Consider the following 23909-nt stretch of genomic DNA (forward strand, 5'->3'; position numbering starts at 1 on the left):
TGGTTAAAAAAAAAAAAAAAAAGGATAGATGGAGAATTTCAGCAAAGTACTAGAATTCTTAGAAAAGTCAAATGGAAATTCCAGAACTGGAATATACAATCAATGAAATTAAGAACTCACTAGTTTAGAAAGAGCAAAATAGAAGATTGGTAAGCTGAAAGAAATGTATAAAAAAATATGACACGCCAAGAAACATAAAGGCACGAACATTAAAAAAATAAAAGCATAAAGACATGTACAACATGCTACAATGGTTTAACACACATCTAACTGGAGTTAGAAAAGCAGAGTAAATGAATCATAGGCAATATTTGAAAAATACCAGTCAAAAATTTTCCAAAGCTAACACAAGTCTCTAAGCAGACATGCGAAGTTCTATAAACCTCACCAGAATATGAAGAAAACGATACCCGAGTCAAAGTCTTAAAAACCAAAGTCAGAGAAAATCTTAAAAGTAGTCAGAAAAAATAAGACACATTACCTTCAGAAGGACAACAAGACTAACGACATTTTTTTTATCAGAAATAAATGAAATAGAAGACAATAAAATGACATCTTTAAAATGCTAAGACAAAACAAGAAAATAAAATAAACCAACCAATCTGGAGTTCTATAAGAGAAAATATCTTCTGACATGAAGATGCATTAGTAAGAGCTTCAAATAAACAAAAGCTGAGAGAACTTGTTACAGATGAAGGGAATTCATCAAGCTAAAGGAAAATAACCCCAGATGGCAGCACAGAAGTAGAGGACTTAATACAGAGAAATGGAAAGGTAAGTGTTTAGACAAATACAAATTAATATTGATATTTAGAATAATTGTAACAAAGGCTTATATGGTTTAAAAAGACATAAAAGTATAAAATATATGACAGAACTAACACAAAAGACAAACACAAAAAGGAATAAGTTAAGTACACTGTTCTAAGTCTCTTGCATTTTTCAGCAGGTGCTAAAAGTACAAATTTAGACTGGAATCTTTATGAATCCAAAATGTACACTGTAATTTCATAAGCAACTACTTAAAAATGCATACACATATAAAAATGTACAGCTAAAAAACTAGTAGAGAGGAAAAAATAATGCTTGATTAGTTCAAAGAAAGGCAAGGAAGAGACCAATAGAAAACTAATACCAGGCTGATATTCTCAAATCCTATTATATCATGTTCTGCGTTAAATGTATCTGGACCCAACATTTCACTTAGATAACAAATATTATCAGATTGGATTTTTAAAACACCCAACTATATTCTGTTTACAAAAGATCCACTTTAAGGACATACACATGTTAAAAGAAAAAGATACTATGCAAACACTAATAAAAGTATGGTGATATCATCATATCAGACAGTTGACTTAAATCAAAAAACACTACTCGAAATACTAGAGGAATGCTTCATTATGATAAAAGGATCAGTTCAACAGGAATATGTAACAATCATAAATTTCTATACATCCTGTAACACCACTTCAAAGTCTATAAAGCAAAAGTTAACAGAACCAAAAGGAAAAACAGAAAAACCCATAATAATGGCTTCATTTTAACACACTTCTTCTAGTAACTGGTAGAATAATGAGACCAAAACAAAAATGAAAAACCCTAAGAATATAAAAGATGTGAAATCACGGCTATTAACTCAATTAGTATATGTAAAATACTATACACAGCACCTGCATAATATACATTCTTCCCAAGTACTCATGACATAGACCAAACTAGACCATATAAAGGGCCATAGAGCAAGTCAACAAATAACAAAAGATTGAAATAATATAGAGTATGTTTTCTGAGCACAGTGGAATTGAACTAGAAATCAATAACAGAAAGCTAATAACCTATTACTCAATGAAGAAATCACAAAAAAAAATTTAAAAATATTTTTAACTGAACGATAATGAAAATGCAACATCAAAATCTGTGAGATGCAGTTAAAGCTATGCTAAAAAGACAATTAGTAGCTTTAAAATGCATATTTATAATGCATGTTTAAGAAAAGTAAAAAAAAATAATGATAAAAGCTTCCATTTCAAGCAGCTGGGAAAAGACAGCATATCAAATCCAAAGTAGTACAATGAAGGAAGTAACATGGATACAAAACTAAACAAATCATATGAATTCTTCCAGAGAACACAAAAAGGAGAACAATTCCCAATTCTTTTATGAGGTCACCAAACCTATGATATCAAAACCTAACAGGGACATTACTAGAAAGACATCTACAAGCCAAACTTTCTCATGAACAAAAATCCTAACAAAATTTTAGCAAACCATGAAACTCAGACTGTATTAAAAAGATGATGCATTATATAACCAATAGACTTGGTTATATAAGAATGCAAGCTGATTTAACTTCTGGAAATTAATCCTTGTAACTCGCAAAATTACCAAAATAAAATCCATATAATTATCTCAATATATAAAGGAATATTATTTGATAAAATTCAATACCTACTCATAATACAAACTTTTAAAAATTAAGACTAGAGGAGCATTCCTAATCCAATAAATCTAATTTACAAAAATGTATTATCTTATTGATGAAATATTGGAGTCTTTGAATTCAGGAATAAGAGTATCCATTAACACCATATCTATTCAACATAATAAATAAACCCATAAACAAATCAGTAGCATTAAGAATAAAGTTAAAAAAAAGTAAAAAAAAATTGGAAAAGACACATAATTGTCATTATTCACATTTGACATGATTGAGTGCACAGAAAGCCAAGAGAATCTGTAACAAATTATTAGAATAATTGTACACAAGATCAATATATAAAAATCAACTGTATTTTCTATATATTTCCAACAAACTAGAAAATGAACTTTTAATAATAACAGCATACATAATAGCATCGAAAAATTCAATAACTAGGAATGAATCTAGAAAGATGTGCAATAGCTCTACAATGCAACACTGCTGAAAGAAATTAAACGCTTACTAAATGGAGGGATATACCATTTTTATTGACTAGAAGGCTCAATATAGTGAAGATACCAGTTTCCCCAATGCTGGCCTAGAAATTCCATGCAATCTCAATCACAATCCCAGGAGGCTTTTTGAAGAAAATTCACAAGCTTATTCTAGAATTTATATGGAAATGCACAGAAATTAGAATAGCCAGGATACTCTTGAAAAAGACCACCACAAACTGCTATACTAATTTGAGATATGTTGTTAGTATAAGGATAAATAAACACACCAACAGTGGTGAGAAATAGATCCACACATACAGTCACTGTACTTATAATAAAACAACTTATATTCAATGGGTAAAAAATGCTATTTTCAATCAATGGTACTGTATCAGTTGAATATTATATGAACAAAAATGAACCTTGACTCCTAGACTCAGATCATACACAAATTTAATTTGCAATGGATCATGGATTAAGAAAAAAACGTTTAGAAGAAAACAGAAGCATATCTTCATGACCTTGATACAAAAAACTATTTCTCAAGATACAGAAAGAAAACAAAGATTGATAAATTGGATTTCATTTCAGTTAGAAACCCTCTTCATATAAACACACCATAAAGAGAATAAAAAGACAATTTTCAAAATGAGAGAAGATAGCAAAGTGAAGGAAAACAATTAACAGAATTTAGAAAAAAGGCAACCTATGGAATGAGAAAACATTTGCAAATGACATATCCGATAAAGGTTTAGTATCCAAAATACATAAACAACTTACAAACCTCAACACCCAAAAAGCAAATAATCCAATTAAAAAATGAGTAGAACACATGAACAAACATTTCTCCAAACAAGATACACAGATGGCCAACACACACGAAAAGGTGCTCAACATCATTCATCACGAGGAAAATACAAATCAAAACTACAATGCAGTACCACCTCACACCTGTCAGAATGGCTAAAATCAACAACAATGAGGTGTTGGCAAGGATGTGGAGGAAAATGAACCCTCCTGCACTGTTGGTGGGAATGCAAACTGGTGCAGCCACTTTGGAAAACAATATGGAGGTTGCTCAAAAGGTTAAAAATAGAACTACCCTAGATCTAGCAATACTACTGGGTATTTACCCTAAGAATACAAAAACAAACAGAAACCCATGGGGAGGGGAAGGAAAAAAAAAAAAAAGAGGTTAGAGTGGGAGAGAGCCAAAGCTTAAGAGACTCTTAAAAACTGAGAACGAACTGAGGGTTGATGGGGGGTGGGAGGGAGGTGAGGGTAGGTGATGGGTATTGAAGAGGGCATCTTTTGGGATGAGCACTAGGTGTTGTATGGAAACCAATTTGACAATAAATTTCACATATTAAAAAACAAAAACAAAAACATGAATTCAAAGGGATACATGCACCCTGATGTTTACAGCAGCATTATTTACCATAGCCAAGATACAGAAGCAGCACAAGTGTCCATCAACTGATGCATGGATAAAGAAGATGCCGTGTATACATATAATGAAATATTATTCAGCCGTAAAAAAAAAAAAAAAATGAAATCTTGCCAGCTGCAAAGACATAGGTAGAGCTGGAGACCATAATGCTAAGCAAGGTAAGTTAGTCAGATAAAGACAAATACCATATGATTTCACTCATATGTGGAATTTATGAAACAAAAACAAATGAGCACAGGGGGAAAAAGAAAACAAACCAAGAAACAGACTCTTAACTACAGAGAAGTGATGGTTACCAGAGAGAGGTGTGTGAGAGGATGGGTTGAATAGGTGATGAGGATTAAGGACTGCACTCGTAGTTAGCACCGGATGTTGTATGGAATCATGGAATCACTGTATTGTATACCTGAAACTACTATTACACTGTATGTTAACTAACTGGAATTAAAAACTTAAGAGGCAGCTGGGTGGCTCAGTTGGTTAAGCATCTGACTGCAGCTCAGGTCATGATTTCACGGCCCACGGGTTCAAGCCCTGCATCGGGCTCTGTGCTGACAGCTCAGAGCCTGGAGCCTGCTTCAGATTCCGTGTCTCCCTCTCTCTCTGCCCCTCCCACTCATGCTCTGTCTCTCTGTGTCTCTCAAAAATGAATAATGTTTAAAAAATTCAAATAAAAGTAAAAATAAAATAAAAACTTTAAAAAAGGGAAAAAATATTACATAGCCAACAGAAGATTTATATCCAGAACATATAAAGAACTCCTATAAATCAATAATAATAATAAAAAAAAGTCAACCCAATAAAAAATGGACAGAAAGGGGCATCAGGAAACTTTTTTGCGATGACAACACTGTTCTATATATTAAAAAAAAATTTTTGTTAATGTTTATTTATTTTTGAGAGAGAGAGAAACAGAATGTGAGCAGGGGAGGGGCAGAGAGAGAGGGAGACACGGAATCGGAAGCAGGCTCCAGGCTCTGAGCTGTCAGCACAGAACCCGATGTAGGGCTTGAACTCATGAGCCATGAGATCATGACCTGAGCTGAAGCTGGACGCTTAACTGACTGAGCCACCCACGTGCCCCAATATATCTTTAAAAAAAAAAAAAGCCTTTTTATTTATTTTGAGAGAAAAAGGGATCACAAGTGGGAGAGGGGCAGAGAGAGAGAGAGAGAGAGAGAGCGAGAGAGCGAGAGAGAGAGAGAGAGAGAGAGAGAGAGAGAGAGAATCCCAAGCAGGTTCTGCACTGTCAGTGTAGAACCAGATGTAGGGCTCTAACTCATGAACCACAAGATCATGACCTGAGCCAAAGTTTGACGCTTAACCAACTGAGCCACCCAGACACACCTTTTCTAAATCTTAACTGTAGTGATAATTACACAGATTTGTAAAAATTCATCTATACAATTAAAATGAGTCAATCTTATTTTATGTGAATTACACCTCAAATGTCACTTTTTCAAGAAAGCCTTCCCTGACTATCAGAATAGTCAGGCTTCATTATCTGCTCCCATAGTCCTAGGTGCCCTTCCTTCATAGCATTCACTACAACTGTCATTTAAAATGTTTGTGGGGGCACCTGTATTGTCTCAGTCAGTTAAGCGTCTGACTTTGGCTCAGGTCATGATCACAGTTAGTGAGTTTGAGCCCTGCATCAGGCTCTCTGCTGTCAGTGCTGAACCTGATTCAGATCCTCGCTCACTGTCTCTGCCCTTTCCCTGCTTACACTCTCTTTCAAAAAATAAAAACACTTACAAAATAAATTAAAAAAATAAAATGTCTGTGCAATTACTTAACGTCTGATTTTTGCATCATATGTTAAGTTCTGTAGGGATTGGGTCCATGATTATACTTGCGTATTGCTGTAGCCCCCAATCATCTAGTATCAAACAAAGGTACTCAAGAATATTTACTAAATGAAAAAGTTACTTTGAAATACAAGCAACATTTCAAATTTGATTAGGGACCAATATTATTGTGGTAACTTTCATAATGATTTTTATTGTCAACACTGCTTAATTCTCTACATTCCTCATCTCCATTTGGAAGTCTATCAGATATTTCAAACCTGAAATCTACAACACCAAATCCCTGGTATCTCCACTACAACCGCTCACCCAAATCCCTTTACCCAGGAGTCTCAGTTGATTACAATTCCCTCATTCCAGTTGCTCTGCTGAAAACCATGGAGACATCCCTTACACCTCTCTTATTCTCATCCTTTGCCCCCCACATTCGATTTTTAGATATCCTTTAGACTCTACCTCTAAAATATACCTACAATTTTTCCATTTCTACCACCTCCCCTTCTGTTACCACCCTGGTACGAGCCACCATCACATCTCTCATGTTGATTACTGCAACAGCCTCATAACTGGATGCCATGTTTTGATCCATGCTCCTCTATCATAAATTTTCCACACAGGAAACAGAATGAACTTATTAAAACATGGCTGTTCACTCTTCTGCTCAAAATCCTCCAAGAGCTTCCAATTTCAAGGAAAAAAACTAAAGTCCTTACAACAGTTTACAAGATAGGATTTGTCCATACAACTTCCTTACTTTTTCCTGTCGTAGCCATAAGCTTCATGTTGTTCCCTGAACAAGCCAGGCCGAGTTTCACCTTAGGACCTTTCCACTGTTTGTTTTCTCTGCCTAAAACATTCTTCATCAAGTCTTTGCTCAAATGTCACTTTCTCAATGAGGTCCTCCTGACCACTCTGCCTCATACTGCAAATTCCATCCTCCACCTCCAGCATTCCTAACGCATCTCTCCCTGCCCTATGTTTTCCTTTTCCATAGTTCTTATTATCTTCTAATAAGCTATATGATTTAATCATTTATTATGCCTGCCTTGCTTGCTAGAATGTAAAACTCAAGAAAATGGGAGTATTTGTCTATTTTGTTAACTGATGTTTCAAAAAATACCTATTGCCTGACACATAGTAGCCACTTAATATTTAGTAAATAAAGGAACTCTCAAACTTAAATGATTTACTATAAAATTAAAAACAATTCTGACTATAAATTATGTTCTATGTTTCTTTAAAATATAAACATATCACTGTAAAATATAATTTTTAGTTTAATAATCCTTCATCTGCGTAACTATCATTTGTATAACTGTCATTAGTATGGTTCCCCACAAGGAGGCAGTAAAATGACACACAGAAATAGGAGATCTAAAAATAATTATTAAGCAAAACAGGAAACATATGTATAAAATACTGCCAAAAGTTGATTGATGACCAATACATATACAAATGAAAGTGTTGGACTGGTCAACCAAGAATGGATCCAAAACCCTCATCAGTATTATATTTGCCTTACTTCCTAGTCCTATGTAAGTCTCACCAAAAATGAGCTCTAAACATAACTGAAACAGTTCACAAAGATCTCCCTGATTTCTCATTCATTCCCATAAGAAATGTCAGCATGCCATCATGGGTAGCCTTGAACTGATGCAGGCTTTTGAACTTATTAAATGATTTCCTCAATTTAATAATCTTATCATGTTGTCATGTTATCTTGTCCTTCAAGTAAGAGAGCTAATACAGAATTTAGTCCCACTATAAAATCTGACCAATTGAACTTTCATAACTAATAATGCCTTCCACTGATTTTCATAGCATGATGATTCTCCAAACTTCTTAAGGAGTTAAACCCCAGAATGACTCACTCACTAACAATATACTCCCCAGTTAGTAACAGGTTCCCCAGAAATTCAACCTTTATTTTATGAAACAGCAAATACCTCCACCATAACAAATAGAACATTAGACTATCTCCACTATGAAAAACTAAGCCCATCTAACCTTAATGAGGTTAATTACTAAACAGTCCAGAATCTTAGAGAATAATTTCCTTCTTCCCAGACCAGAATTCTCTACAATATACTTCAAAAAACAACTAATCCACTCCCAAAACATGGGAGTATAGGACTCTAAGCCTTTCCTAAGGTTGTAATAATACCATCCGTTAAGAAACAAGAGTGTATTTGTTTAATCTTGAATTTATTATTTTTACATTTATACCAATCTGGATAAATTACAAAACTAATGTGTAATCACTAAGAAACCATGCAAATAAGAAACATTGCTAAAAATTGATATGCATACTTCCAGAAACTTATTAAAAATTCATATATATGTATTTTCAGTTTTTACAAGTAGAATTACACTATTCTCTGATTTCTTTCCTTCTTCTTTAGGAATTATTCTTGATCAACATACAATTCAATCTCCTTCAAGAGGGACGAATTCAACTATATAAGCCATATATATACACGTATATATATACACACATATATATATACACACACACATATACATATATACACACATATATATACACATATACATATACACACACAAACTTATTTTACATTTTATTTTAATTTTTATTTATTTTATATTTTATGTGTGTGTATATATATATATATATATACACATATACATATATATATACACACACACAGTTATTATTATTTTTTTTTTTGAAAGAGAGAGACAGCACAAGTGACCGAGGGGCAGAGAGAGCAAAAGAGAGACAGAAAATCCCAGGAGGGGCAGAGAAAGAGAGAGAGGGAAGCAGGGCTCACCCAAAGCAGGATTCGTACTCCCCCGAAGCAGGGCATGAGCTCACCTGATGTGGGACTTGAACTCACGAACTATGAGATCGTGACCCGAGCTGAAGTCAGATGCTTAACAACTGAGTCACACAGGCACCCCATAAGCTATATTTTTACCTACTCCCAATACCGAGACTAGCTCCCTAGTTTGTTTTTATTTTGCCAGTATAAACAATGCTTAAATTAAGAGCCCTGTACAAATACTTTTCTGTACTTATTCCATGTAAATAAGAGTGAATTACTTAATTTCCAACATTTAGGTTCTTTTCTTTCTTAATTATATGGCAAAGAAATGTTTCTCCTTAGAGATGTGAGCTAGATACATTGTTTTCAATTATGATGAAGAGACATTTTTTAAGTTCCTTACTTAGTACATATGGAAGCCACTTTTACTGATTTAACAATACAGTTCTGCCAAAAAAAATGTATTTATGCACATATACACACAAATATTTATATTCCTCACAGCAAGATATAGCCAATTGCTATACATATCTGGACTCAACTAGACAGTGCTTGAATTTCATATATACTATCCAGCAAAGAGTTAACATGATTTTTGCTAAGATTCTGAAATGACAGGATAGGCAATAATATTGGCAAAATACTCCCTATACTAATCCAGAGAACGTGCTTCCATAATTCAGTTCTCCACAAAATACAGGGTCACCTCCTTTGTGAAACATTTCCTAACACTCAACAGCAAAACCTACCACTTCTACTATGGAAAATGTACTTTAAATGTCCAGTACTTTTTTTTTTTTTTTAATGTCCAGTACTTCTAAAATAGCATATATTACACTGTAGTATTACCATCGGTTGAGAGTTGTCTTTAATTTCATTTACAGAACTTTTTGGCACATAAAAGATTTTAAATATTTTTAAAAGGATGAAATTAAGTATCTTCTTTATAGTTTCCTCCTTTGTTTTTATTCTCAATGAAGTCTTCCCCACCTCAAAATCAGACATATAATTGATGTCTTTATACTAAATCTCATACAAATACAGAATTAAAAAGACATTTCACTTATGGTCGTGCTTCTGTTTTTAATACTAAAATGTTTTAATTAGACGCTTCTTATTGTGCAGCACCATATTATGCACAAGAGGAAGACTTGGAAACTAGCTGTAGCAGGTGAGTAAATCACAGATGACCACAACATTTCTGAGTAAAAGAACTCAGTGTTTATGCTACTCACTTGAGATAGGAAGTATAAAAATTCAAGCTTGTGGGCTTTTTTTCTTTTAGCAGCAGGAAACAACAGAGGGTGAGCTGAGGGAAATGGAGGCTTGCCCACACTGTGTTGGGAGACCTGTGGAATATCCAAATGGATAGGTCTACTGGAAGATGTATTCATGTTTCCCACTCAGGCAAGAAGATACATATTTGGAAGTCATCGATGTATACATGGAACCTAAAGTCAGGAATGTAAGAAACCAGGAGTATGGATGAAATCTCCCCAAAAGAGTATATATGGTAAAGAGATGTTCAAGAACAGACTGTCAACATTTGATGGGAATGTTAAAGAAGCTGAATAGCTAGAAAGGTAAAATAAAAAAAAAAAAAAACTATCACAAAGTCAAACAACAAAAGTTTCAAAAGAGAAAAAAGTCAGTATCATAATGACTAAACACACATTATGATGTTTATCAAACAGTCAAAACTTAAAAATTCTTCAAATGATGTCAATATTTAAGAAAGTTCTTTCCATACTTCTAAGTAAGAATTTAAACACTTTCACTATTTTTTTAAAGTTTATTTATTTTGAGAGACAGAGAGAGGAGGGGCAGAGAGAGAGGGAGAGAAACAATCCCAGGAACTCAAGAACCAGAGCCGAAACCAAGAGTTGGACACTTAACCGACTGAGCCACCCAGGTGCCCTGTAAAAACTTTCATTTTTAAAAAATGTAACTAAAAAAATAAAACAGTGTGCTATGGCAAGGTTCTACATGCACAGAAAAAAGGAAAAGCATGTGTTTATATCGGCTTTTCTTTGCATAAAAAGGTGTAAGATAGAGATGAGAGTAGAATTTTGTATGACTTTTTGTAGTTTTTGATGTTCTAACCACATCAAAGTATCACCTATGCTAAAAGTTAAGGTAAAATTTACACATGATGTACACTCTGCTCACATGTAAGATGTTCCACAGCTCTGACCACGTGTTCCTTCACTTCGGGTGGGTCAAACCTGTAAGCAATGAATTCTGGAATACCGAATTTCAGCCAATGAATTACCATAGCACATAGATGCTCTGCCAGCACAGTCACCGCATCTGAAGACTCTGTGTGACCACTTTTCCTGAAGCATGTGGAATGAAAGGTTCAGCAAGTGCTGCCTGAGGGCTGCTGAGAACATTGAGTGTGCCTCACCAAAAAAAAAAGGCAACTTAGGAAATACGAAATGTAAGACGACTATACTTACCCTAAATCAATTTTTATTAATAGTCCAGACTTTTATTCTTTGTACAGAATACGTGACAAACAAAAGTTATCTTTAAAAAGCTTAAAATTCAAGAAGTACATCTAGTTAAATTAGGAATTTTTAAAAACTTAATACTCATAATGAATTCAGTGAAAAGCAAGATAAGTAATTCCTAACAGCCTTCAATCTTCTTTTAAAATTAACAGACATGCTGATATACTCAATCTCAGTGAATGTCAAGGCAGGTCGAGTCTCCACTCTCTCCCTTACCCTTCATATGTATTGAGTGATTGAATCCTGCCAGTCTTACTTCAAATACTCCTGAATCTGACTTTTCTTCCAATTTGTACTTTCTAGCTGTGTACTACCTTCATCTTCATCATCACTATTTCCTGTGTAGCTCCCTCCATGCTGGACACCATGAATTGTTTTATTTAATCCTCATAACAACATTATAGAATAAGGATTATCTTCCTCGTATCGCAAAAATGGTTTGTGGTCTACAACATCAAATGAAGTTGCCAGTACAGGAATAGGAATGTTTTCCTAAATTTTGTATATCCCCAGAATGTCACCGGATACTTCATTTAAAAAGCATGGAAATATAAGGTCTTCAATTCTTATATGCACAGTAGAATCACCTAAACAAGCTTTTAAAATATGCATCCGAGGCAGACAAACACGAGACTATGATTGTCCAGGTTCTTTCCATCTCTAAAACTTTCAATACTGAGAAATATTTCCAAACCGTATGCCTTAAAATGAACTACAATAAAAAGATTCTTGTCTCCCCCAAGTTTTTCCCCAATAAAAATTAACAAAAACTTCCCGTGATTTAAAGTTTTCTCTCATAAGTCTTTCCTAACACTGATGGTGCCCACCACTTCATATGTACTAAAACCGGCAGACGACAAAAATAAGTGAACAATAACCAACATTAGGCTAATAGTTAAAAATGCAATTTCTTCGAAGTACATTTGAGAAGGAAAGCAAAGACTTACACATAGCATAGTCATATTTTCTACTGACAAAATGTTCCTGGTCCACATGATGAAAATAATTATGTCAATGGTTTATGCTATTTCAGAAAGTAAAAACCAACATGAGAACTAATATTCAAATGATGCCTCCAAGGTTTACCAAGGTAAATAGGGCCCCACATATACTAACGAAGCCAGAGTAGTGTATATTCTCAGTTATGTCAGCTTTTTATAAATATTCAGTCTCTTTCCACGCCACGTCTGCTGTCTGGTTACATTGCTTGTATGTATGTCTGCCTACAGAATCTATTCTCCCATTTCTGACTTGCTGCTTCCCAGCTATGGGCTTAAAATTAAAGAGCCAAACTTATTAAAATATGTATAAGGGTAAGAATAAATAGCTTCTGTTACAAACTTATAATGCTTTTGTCATAAGAAAAGAATACAGGGGTGCCTGGGTGGCTCAGTCGGTTAAGCGTCTGACTTCGCTCATGTCATCATCTTGTGGTTTGTGAGTTCGAGCCCTGTGTCGGGCTCTGTGCTGACAGCTCGGAGCCTGGAACCTGCTTCAGATTCTGTGTCTCCTTTTCTCTCTGCCCCTCCCCCACTTGTGCTCTGTCTCTATCAAAAACAAATAAATGTAAAAAAAATTTTAAAGAAAAGAATACATAGGGCCCAACAAAAAGTAAAATGCCTAAGTCATAGTGCACTGGCTTTATAATTTATATTTCTCCTTGTAAATCTTTTTACATTTATTTCTGGTTTTTGAACTCCTGACTTTCTTTCAAACAGGAGAAGTTTGCTAGATGGAGACTAGTCCTAGATACATGACTAGTACTATAAATACATAATTCTTCTTTTGGGGGGACATAAAAAACCTGAAAGTTGAACCTATATATAATTATAAGCACATTTCCAATTCCAACAACTAGTTAATGAAGTAAAGTGAAAAACTCCATTCTGGAAAACTTTTTTACCCCAAAACATACAGCTTTTTTTCTGAGTCAAAATTTCTCAGACTAGTATTCTCCCTTTTGTCAGACTGGTTGTATTCATTATTTTTCCATTATTCTGGCTTTCCCAAATTTACCTTACTTCCTATTTCACCTCCAATCCAATTACTTACCTTTTAGCTGATTTTTTCCCTCTCTCTAGCCCCACTTTTCTTTACTACCTCAAGTCTCTCTTATTAATACCTCCTACTATGAGAATATATTTATTTCTATTTTTTCAAAAACTCCTCCTCCTTTGTTAACTCAACTTCTCAAGCAATTTGACCTTCAAAATACTTGAATTTTTAATGAAAATTTGATCATGTATTTTAAATTAAACTTTGACCAATATTAGGAGGCAAAAATTTTATTTCAAAATATACAAATGATAGCATTTCTTTTTTTTATTTTTTTTAAGTATTTTTTTAATTTTTTTTTTTAATGTTTATGTTTGAGAGAGAGAGACAGAGCGTGAACAGGGGAGGAGCAGAGAGATAGAGAGACACAGAATCAGAAGCAGACTGCAGGCTCTGAGCTGTCAGCACAGAGCCCAACACGGGGCTCGAACTCACAAACCGCGAGATCATGACCTGAGCTGAAGTCAGACACTTAACTGACTGAGCCACCCAGGCACCCCTACAAATGGTAGTATTTCCATGTGTTAGTAAAAGAGGATATAAAATGGTGACTCCATATTAAAGGAGTGAAATAATGGTAGATGGTTAGGAATGAAATGTGTCTCTTTCCTTTGTGATGGTTCCTAACCAGGTGGTGTCAAATAACATAATATTGTCCCTGAACACAATGGTAATGATTTTTATTGTCCTATTTAATCTATAAGGAAAAATGAAAATTCTGTAAAAAAACAAATGCAAAAATTCACTTAAGAGTTTATAACTTAACAGGTGACAACAGAACAGTGAATTCTAAGAGATTTTGTTGTACCATAATGCATTTCTACGGTAAGCTCACTTTTACCACATTGGCATCTCAAGAATCAAAGAGTTTCCTCAAGAAGGGCAAAAGATGAGTGACTGAATATCAAGATACATGATCTGACCAAACATTTTTATGTTTTATTTTTATAGTAGCTAGAGAGTATATGGGACATATCCAAGAGGCTGTAATGTTTAAGACTTTAAGACATTTCCACATTTTATGGAGACAATATTTCAAATCAAGACAAACTCACAAAATCCACAGTTTGCACAGGATCATAAGTTGCAAAAAGAATTGCAATTGGTGGGTAGAAGGGAAGTAGAAGGGATACAGAAACAGCAGAGGACATTTTGCAAACTACCACTTCCCAACCACCCACAAGATACTAGTAAGACTATCTAAAGGGAAATGTCCCCCCTTCCACCCTCAATACCCTGACACTTGAATCCCTGCCATGATTGTTGTCAGTGATGAGAACATGTTGAGAAACTGTCCTATCTTCAGATGTGCCAGAACAGGGAAACAAGGTTAAGAATTACTTAATTACAGGTCACCATGATGATGATAAGCTAAATTCTTAACCTGCCACTTTAACCAATCATTTAGTCCCTAAACTATAAGCAGACCCAGTCACATAACATTTTTTAAAAATTAATACCTAATTATAAGAATAATGCTAGACCAAAAAAAAAAAAAAAAACACACTGCATTCATTTCCATAACAACACAAGAAAATAATCAAGACATCACAGGTTATAAAATTCAGATTCAAGCTCTGTGAAGACCTGGACGAATCCTACACTGATACACCAACAAGAGCAAATGCAAGATTTTATTTCCATTCCATCCTAGTAGCAACAAGATATGGTACCATAATGCACAAACTGCTTTCAGTAAGGCCTGTGTTCAAATCCCATGCTACCGTTTACCAACTATGAGTCCCTTGGCATGTTAATTAACCTATCTGAGACTGTTTCCTCAGCTGTAGAATGGGACTAATATCCAAAAGCCTTCTGAAGATGAAATAAAAGTTCTGAAGGACTCAATGCATAGTAGTCATTCTGCAAGTGTCTGTTCTCTCTCCAAACAAACAGTTATATTTGAGTAGCCATAAAAGTAACTAATATTCTATTAGTTATTCTATGGACAGCAAAACAGAATACAATTCTAATACTTAAAGGACTGATCTAAGGTAATGATAAACTAGGACATTCAAACAACTCCACTGAGAACAATGAAAAAAAACTGGAAAGATACTTTAAAAATATGTTTGAGGGGCGCCTGGGTGGCTCAGTCAGTTAAGCGTCCGACTTCAGCTCAGGTCACAATCTCGCGGTCTGTGAGTTCGAGCCCCGCGTCGGGCTCTAGGCTGATGGCTCAGAGCCTGGAGCCTGCTTCCGATTCTGTGTCTCCCTCTCTCTCTGCCCCTTCCCCGTTCATGCTCTGTCTCTCTCTGTCTCAAAAATAAATAAACGTTAAAAAAATTTTTTTTTTTTTTAATAATATGTTTGAAGATATAGAACAGCAGACAAGGTAGTAAAAAATGATCAGGCCAAGTTCAGAAGAAGAAAGGAAATCCAGAGAAGTGGGCCCAAACTTAGGAGGGGTTCATTTGCCACAGGCACGTTCACAATCTACAAAGCCAACTGATAATTTCCTAAAAATGATAAAAGATAGCAATTCACAGATTTCAGAAATCTCAACACACAGCAAGCAGGATAAATAAAAGAAATCCACACCTACAGATAGGACAGTAAAACTTCAGAAAACTCCAGATGAAGCAAAAAATCTTCAACACAGAGAAAATAGATTCCCTTCAAAATAGTAACACTAACAACTAAATTTCCAATACATACAAGCCAGAAAACAATAATCTGTCCTGGCAAAAACACTGCTTAAAAATGATAGGGAAATTGAAATAAAGGCATTTTCAAACAACAACAAACCTGAAGGTATTTGTCGCCAGCAAACCAGTCCAAATGAAAATACTAAAATATGTGCTTTAGGGAGGAAAAAGAGAATGATCAGAGAAAAAAGGTTGTAAATGAAGGGAGAAATAAAAAGTATCAGAAATGGTAACAATGATGATAACTCTAATGAATACTAACTAAAAATAAAAACAGTAGTAAGAATCACTTGTGAGTAATCATGTAGAGATTTAAAGTGCATGACAACAATGAATGAGTCATGAGGAATGAACAGAAATAAAACATCCAAGGGTCCGTGATCTGGGATGCACACTACAAGCTGTATAGTAACCACCGAAGGAATATTAAGTATATATATGTATGATTTCCAACTTAGAAGAGAAAAAAAGGAATAAAAAAAATAATTAGAAGACAAAAGAAAAGAAAAAAAGGAATATACAACAAAGGAGACAAACAGAAAGTACACTGAATGATGATAGCTTTGAACTCAGAAACGTGAGTGATCACATTCAACATAAACGGGTGGATTTAATGTTCCAAATTAAAAGATTGCTAGAATGAACTATTTTTTAAAATCTACATGCCGTTCATAAAACATTATCTCTAACACAAGGGAATGGAAAGGTGAATATACTATGCAAACACTAAAGAAAACCTACTGAGCTACATGAATCTCAGATACGCAGACATTAAGGCAAGATGCATTATTAGACATAAAGAAGGAAATTATTCCATAATGATATGTTACAAAGAACCACAGAGCTGTAACATTTTAAAATATATATGCACTTGCTAACAATGCCTCAAAATGTTGTGTTAAACAAAAACTTGGAAGAGTTACAAAGAAAAAAGAACAATCCATAATTATACATTTTAAGCATACATCTCTCAATAACTGATAGAATAAACGAAGTATCAGAAAAGTTAAAAAAAAAAATCACTAAGGCTATAGAAGATTCAAACAAGATCACCACATTTGACCCAGTAAACATATACAGGCCTCTGCATTCAGGGACAAAGGACCACACATTCTTTTTAACTACACACGGAACACTTACAAAAAACTGACCATACACTGCACCATAAAACAAATCTCAAAGAATTCCAGAGAACTAAATCATACAAAATGTTACATAACCACAATGCAACAAAGCCAGAAATCATTAATAAAAAGAAAATGATAAAATGCCATTATGTCTCAAAACTAAAAAAATGTATTTGTCAACCCATGTTTAAAGAAGAGATAACACTGGAAATTAGAAGATATTTGAAACCGAATAAATATGAATATACTACATATTCGCACTATTAGAGAGAAATGTATGCCCTTAAATGCATATTATTAGCATTAAAAAATGAAAACTGATAAAGTAGGCATTCACCTCAAAACTCAGAAATAAGAAAAGCAAAATACAGCAAAAGTAAAAGGAAATAAAGATCAGAAATTAATCATAATCAAAAATATACAAAAGAGCAACAGTTCACAAAATGTGGTTCTCCAGACTCTTTTAGAGTCTAAAAGGTCAAAACGATTTCCATAACAATATTTTTATGCTATGCTGATATTTACAACAATGGTGCAAAAGTAAAAAAGTGGACGTAACTGCAAGAGCCTTAGAATGAATCAAGGCACCAAACTCTACAGTAAATCACTGTATTATTGATTACCACAGACTAACAGTTAAAATAAAAAAGAAAAAGTCATTTTCACTTAAGAATGTCCTTGATTCACTTAAGAATGTCCTTGATGAAGAAGTAAAAAGTACTCATTTATTAAATTCTCCATGTCAGTTAAATATTCTGTGACAAAATGAAAAAATAATAAATATATCTGCTGCAAATCAAAGTAAGATAAAAGCACCCTGTCACTGAGTTGCTTGCTGATACAGGCATTTTCATGGAATACCATTTTTACTTGAAAGAAAAACTGCTGGACGTTTAAACTATACTTATCCAGGCTTGGTATCTGGCAGACATTTGCTCAAAAATCAATACAGTGAGCCTGGAAAGCAACTGACAGCATTTGCTGCCAATGATAAACTCGACTTTTCAAGCAAGAAATGAGAACTTGGTGGGGTGCCTGAGTGGCTCAGTCAGTTAGGCGTCCGACTTCAGCTCAGGTCATGATCTCACAGCTCGTGGATTCGAGACCCGTGTCGGGCTTTGTGCTGACGGCTCACAGCCTGGAGCCTACTTCGGATTCTGTCTCCCTCTCTCTGTCCCTCCCCTGCTCATGCTCTCTCTCTCTCTCAAAAATAAACATTTTATTTATTTTTTTTACATTTTTTTACATTTATTTATTTTTCAGAGACAGAGCACAAGTGGGGGAGGGGCAGAGAGAGAGGGAGACACAGAATCCGAAGAAGGCTCCAGGCTCTGAGCCATCAGCACAGAGCCCGACAAGGGGCTTGAACTCACGAACTGTGAGATCATGACCTGAGCTGAAGATGGACGCTCAACCAACTGAGCCACCCAGGCCCTCCAAAAATAAATAAACATTAAAAAAAAAATTAAAACAAAAAAAGAAATGGGAATTTGGCAAACTTGTATCTACTGTCTTCAGTTTGACAGCTTCCCAATGCTTACTTTTGATGAGACTGGTGGAGATATCAAATGTGGGTTTTGGTATCATATAATATGTCAATATTTAGAAGTTGCACATAACTCAATGCACTTACATTTTCCAAATGACCAAAGCATATTACAAAATTATGCATGATTAGAAGATACATCCAAAATGCAGGGCATACCCATGACTTTAATGTACCAGAATAAGAAAATTCTATGGATACAGTTTCAGATTCCATACTGCAAACAACCTTTAGAAAAAACACTTGTTGAGATCCTCCATACTATCAAAGAAGATTATTGTACAACAATCTGAAAAGGCTATTAAAACAGTCTTCCCTTTTCTGATTCTGTATCTGAGTGAGAGATTAAATTTTATTTTATTTCAACCAAAACATATTACACTAGATGGAATTCAGAAATAGGTAAGAGGGGTGTCTGGGTGGCTCACTCAGTTAAGCATCAGACTCTTGATCTCGGCTCAGGTCATAATCTCACAGCTTTGTGAGTTCGAGCCCCGCATCGGGCTCTGCACTGGTGGTGTGGAGCCTGCTTGGAATACTCTCTCTCCCTCTCTGCCTCTCCATAGAGTGTGCACGTGATCTCTCTCTCTCTCTCTCTCTCTCTCAAAATAAATAAACATTTAAAAAAACTTTAAAAAAAAGTAGTGAAGAGCATACAGCTATTTTCTGTTAAGTCAAACATTTAAAAGAAATTTGCAATATTATTAAACAATGCTATTCATAGCTCACTAAATCTGTTCTAAAAGATATAGTTATTTTTCCTTTAAAGAATGTTATTTGTATTAACATGCAGTGGGTTTATTATTATTCAATTTAAATGAACTCCTAAAATTAAAAATGTTTCTGTCTTGGGGCACTTGGGTAGCTCAGTAGGTTAAGCATCCCACTCTTGATTTCAGCTCAGGTCATGATCTCATACTTTATGAGACCAAACCCCACATTGGGCTCCCAGCTATCAGTACAAAGCCTGCTTGGGATTCTCTCTCTCTCTCCCTCTTTCTGCCCCTACTCTACTTGCTCTTTCTCACACGTGCGCATGCGCGCGCTCTCTCTCTCTCTCAAAATAAATAAATAAATGTTAAAAAAAAAAATTTCCTGGGCTGCGCGGGTGGCTCAGTCGATTAAGCACCTGACTGTGGCTCAGCTCATAATCTAGTGTTTCATGAGTCTGAGCCCCACATCCAGCTCTGTGCCGACAGCTCAGAGCCTGGAGCCTGCTTCGGATTCTGTGTCTCCCTCTCTCTCTCTGCCCCACCCCCGCTCACATTCTATCTCTCTCTCTCTCTCTCAAAAATAAAATAAAACATAAAAAAATTTTTAATTTCTGTCTTAATTAAAAAACTGAGGAAAATTTACAAATATATCAACATATATAACCTATATAAAGTTATTCAGAGTCCTCAATTATTTTTAAGTATAATGGGGTTGAGAACAAAAAAGTGATTCTTTGAAAAGACTTAAAAACAAAAAAAAAGGTAAAAACAACTGGCAAGTGTGATCAAAAACATTTTAAAAGAGAAAGCATTAATAAATTATGTTAAAAATAAAAAAGAAAATATCACCACAGACGCTGAGGATATTGGAAAGATAAGATTATTCATGAACTTTATGCCAATAAATTTGAAACTTAGTAAATGCTAAACAGCACAATTTACCAAAATAGGCAACTCATAAAATATGGAAGTTATCAACTGTCCTATAACCAACAAAGAAATTGAGTTAGTAAACAAAAGCTTTCTCGCAAAGAAAACTCCAGATCCAGATGGTTTTTCTAAAGAATTACACCAATCATTTAAGAAACAGTAGCTCTATCATGCAAAATATCCCAGATAAGAAAAAGTAGGAAAATTCTCCAGCTCATTTTATAATGCCAACATAACCTCAAAATAAAACCCAGACAAATGCATTATAAGAAAGGAAAATTAAAGATCAATTACACTCAAGAACAAAGACATAAAAATCTTGATCAAAATTTTAACAAACTGAATACAGCAATTTTTTTTAAGAGACCAGGACCAAACCAAACCAAACCAAAGACCATTATTACCAAGTAGGTCATGAAAAGCAGGTTAATTACAAGGCAAGATTTACTACACATTAAAAAGTAAATCAATGTAATTCACCACATTAACAGATTAAAGAAGAAAAATTTATGACCATCTCATTAGGTGCAATAAAAGTATTTAATAAAATTTAACATCCATTCAACATATAACTCAGTACAACAGAAACAGAAGGGAACTTCCTTAATCTGATGACAGGCATCTACAAAAAAACTACAGCAAACATCATACTTAATGGTCAAACAGTGAAAGCTTTCCCTTTGTGATCAGGAACAAGATAAGGATGTCCTCTATCACCACTTCTATTCAGGAATGTAGTGGAGGTCCTAGCCAGAGAAGTAAGGCAAGAGAAAGAAATAAAAGGTGTAAGGATTGGCAAGAAAGAAACAAAACTCATTATTCACAAATATGTTCGTGAATACAGAAAACAGAAGACATCTACGGAAAAACTGCTAGAAATAAGAACTGAACAAGACTGTGAAATTCAGCATCAATTGCATTTCCATGTAAATAGCAAATGCAGTTAGAAAACTTAAAAAACAAAGACTCTTAAAATAGCCTCAAAAAATATGAAGTGCCTAGCAGTAAGTCCAATGAGAGATATGCAAATCCTCTGCAGAGAAAATCTTAAAACTCCACTGAAAGATATTTAAAGGACAAAATAAATAAAACTACGTGCAATGATCATGACTTGAAAGCCTCAATATTGTAAAGATATAAATTCTCCCCAAATTAATTTAGAGTCAAGGTAATCTCAGTGAAAATCACAACAGGATTATGTTGGAAATGCTGATGTTTAAGCATATATGGAAATGCAAAGGACCAACAGCCAAGGTATTCTTGAAAAACACAAGGAGTAAGAAGTTTTCTAACATACATCAAGATTTATTAGACTATGACAAGTGTGACAAGATAGTGGACTTTATAAAAACAGACCAATGGGATGGAATAGAGATCCAAGACCCAAACATATATGGACACCTGATATATGATACAGGTGGCATAACAAAATAGAGAAAGGTTATTTTGTTTTGTTTTTCCAATAGATAATGCTGGGACAGAGATCTATCCAAATGGAAACAAATGAAATAAAATCCATTCCTCATACCATTCACAAAAATAAATTCTACCTAGCTGGTAATCAAGTCCATAATAATAATTCCATAAATTACTTCTGATTCAAAAAGAAATTTATTGATTATCTATTCCTAGTGGAATATATCTTGAGGATGAGCACCTTATTGTTAGTGGCAACCGTGGTATTGTTATACCGAAATTACTTTATATGTGTAGTAGCATAAACCAAATAACTATAATAATATCATTAAGGTACCAAGATTTTTAGAATAAGACAGAAAAGATAATACATAAAATCAAAGCTAACTAAAAAACCTTTCCTGAAGGGAAATATCACTAATTCAATACTTTATTTCTTTTTCTAAAAAACGTGTTTACTAGTTCTGTCCACCAAAAATACCTAGAAAAACGAAAACCCAGTAATAATGAATGCCCCAAACATCTATAAATTGTGGTCTCTAAATATCAGTTCCCATTGAAAAAGTACTGCTTGAATAAATGGCTGAGGCAGAATAGCTCTTAGGCAGAAATAGTCAGCCTGATAGCTCTCCCAATTCCTAAAAGAAAAGAAGCTATACAAGAATACCGGAATCATGTCAAAAGGACACAAGAGCCAAATGAAGAGGGGATCACTGACCAAAGATGAGATAACTTGAAGTGTCATAAAGAATGACTGCAATGGACTTAAACCCATTAAAAATATAAAAACCTGTACGTTTAGATGACAATAATAAAAAAAAAAAAATCACTGGTCACTTTCACAGATTGCCAGGGGCCAACTGGTTACTCTAAAAATTGATAAGAGGATAGAAACCAGCCTTCATCATGATTCTCATATAGGGACTATTTCAGGATAATCAAATACTTAATGAAAGGAAGTTTTTCTTTTTAAAAGAAGTACAGCTAATAAATGTAAGAGGAACTGTACAATTAGAAATTCATCATTCTGTGATCCCAAAATAAAATAACAGATCTGATCAACAAGCATCAATGACAGCCAAAACCATTAAGGGAATAGTTGATGGAGAACTTTATAATAGATTGATCAGTCTGTACTCATCGATCAATCTTAACATTACTAAAAATGGAACAACCAAAATGTTCCTCCTGATGTGATACAATAGATAATACACAGCACCATCAATGAAATATTCCTAACACAAAACTAAACCTAACCCTCATCAAGCCTCCCTACCCAATTTTCAGTTTGTAGGAAATAAGAGATGAAATGGAAGAACATGTTAAAGGACCATGAGGATACAATCAGCCAAATCCAGAATGTGAGAAGCTACAAAATATGCGACCCAGTTTCTTCAACAAATAAATGGAGAATAAAAAAGATAAACTGATATAGATTAAAAGAGACTTAGGACACATATCAAACCAATGCAACACGTGGACCTTGTTTGGATTCTGCGGCAAACAATCACTAAAACATTTGTATGTTTTGGGGAATGCAAGCTGGTGCAGCCACTCTGGAAAACAGTATGGTGGTTCCTCAAAAAACTAAAAATAGAACTACCCTACGACCCAGCAATTGCACTACTAGGCATTTATCCATGGGATACAGGTGTGCTGTTTCGAAGGGACACATGCACCCCCATGTTTATAGCAGCACTATCAACAATAGCCAAAGTATGGAAAGAGCCCAAATGTCCATCGATGGATGAATGGATAAAGAAGAGGTGGTATATATATACAATGGAGTATTACTCGGCAATCAAAAAGAAGGAAATCTTGCCATTTGCAACTACGTGGATGGAACTGGAGGGTATTATGCTAAGTGAAATTAGTCAGTCAGAGAAAGACAAAAATCATATGACTTCACTTATATGAGGACTTTAAGAGACAGAACAGATGAACATAAAGGATGGGAAACAAACATAATATAAAAAGAGGGAGGGGGACAAAACAGAA

The 23909-nt window shown here is 34.5% G+C and overlaps 1 protein-coding gene across 4 annotated transcripts in view; it reads right to left on the minus strand.

Moving 5' to 3' along the window:
- Window positions 1-23909, minus strand: part of SS18 (SS18 subunit of BAF chromatin remodeling complex) — an 89232-nt gene that overhangs the window by 52206 nt on the left and 13117 nt on the right. The gene's annotated exons all lie outside the window — the stretch shown is intronic.

This window comes from Prionailurus bengalensis, chromosome D3 (assembly GCF_016509475.1).
Source record: "Prionailurus bengalensis isolate Pbe53 chromosome D3, Fcat_Pben_1.1_paternal_pri, whole genome shotgun sequence".
Lineage (NCBI taxonomy): Eukaryota > Metazoa > Chordata > Mammalia > Carnivora > Felidae > Prionailurus > Prionailurus bengalensis.